Here is a 1,062-nt window from a genome sequence, read left to right on the forward strand (position 1 = left end):
CGCCTTTTTTCTTTTTCTTTTTCTTTTTTTTTTTAATCTCATCACATGCATATGCATGCAGCATGCTTTATTAATTACTCCATGCATATATATATACATACAACTAAACTTGCATTGCCATCTCTGATCTCAATATATAGCTTTATTCCCTATATATATTGCGTGTTTTGCATTTTTCGTTTCCTTTTTCTAAAATTTATGCCCCTCTTGCTGAACGCCCGAACGTCCTTTTTTCTTTTTTTTTTTCTTTTTTTTTTGTATACAAGGGCTCGGTTGTTGATTAGCTTGTCATCAATCATCAGCTAGCGTGAAAATATCAATTTGTATCAACTTTACTAATAAATACATATAACATATACTTTACATTATTCTTACATCTCTTTGGAATTATTTGGTCAGATTTATTATTGCCCAGATAAATAATATTATTTACGCCCCATTCGAGATAATGAACTACTCCCTCAGTTCATATATTTGATGTGACAACGTTAACATATTAGTGCCTAAAGATATCAAACCTATCCGCCACGAAGAAATTAGCATGCATAATGTATGAAATCACTAATGTTAGTAGTTATATATATAATATATTATCTTTAAACTAGACTAAGTTTACAATAAATTAATTATTAGTATAAAATATATATTAAAATAAAATAAAATTATACATATATTTATATAAAAATATATAATTAATTTTAATGTATAAATTAAATAATAATTTTTATTATCTTTATGTGTTGTGTATATTATTACTAAAATGATGGCAAATAGGATCAAGGGCGGATTTAAAGGGGGATTAGTGGAGGCCATGACTCCGTAGAAAATTTGAAATTTTTATGTATTATATGATGATATATTTAAATTTAAAATTGAATTGTTAGTTTAGTGTCTAATTAGAATATTTTTTGTTTCATGACTTTGAGTTCAAATTCCAATTGTTATGTTTTGAATATTAATAATGTATTAATTTTTAAGCCAATTATTTTGATCAATAAATCTTTTTAATTCTATTATTGCATAAAAAATATTTTAATTTTTATAACAAATTCTAATTAAATA

The sequence above is a fragment of the Arachis duranensis genome, chromosome 3, assembly GCF_000817695.3.
Source record: "Arachis duranensis cultivar V14167 chromosome 3, aradu.V14167.gnm2.J7QH, whole genome shotgun sequence".
Classification (NCBI taxonomy): Eukaryota; Viridiplantae; Streptophyta; class Magnoliopsida; order Fabales; family Fabaceae; genus Arachis; species Arachis duranensis.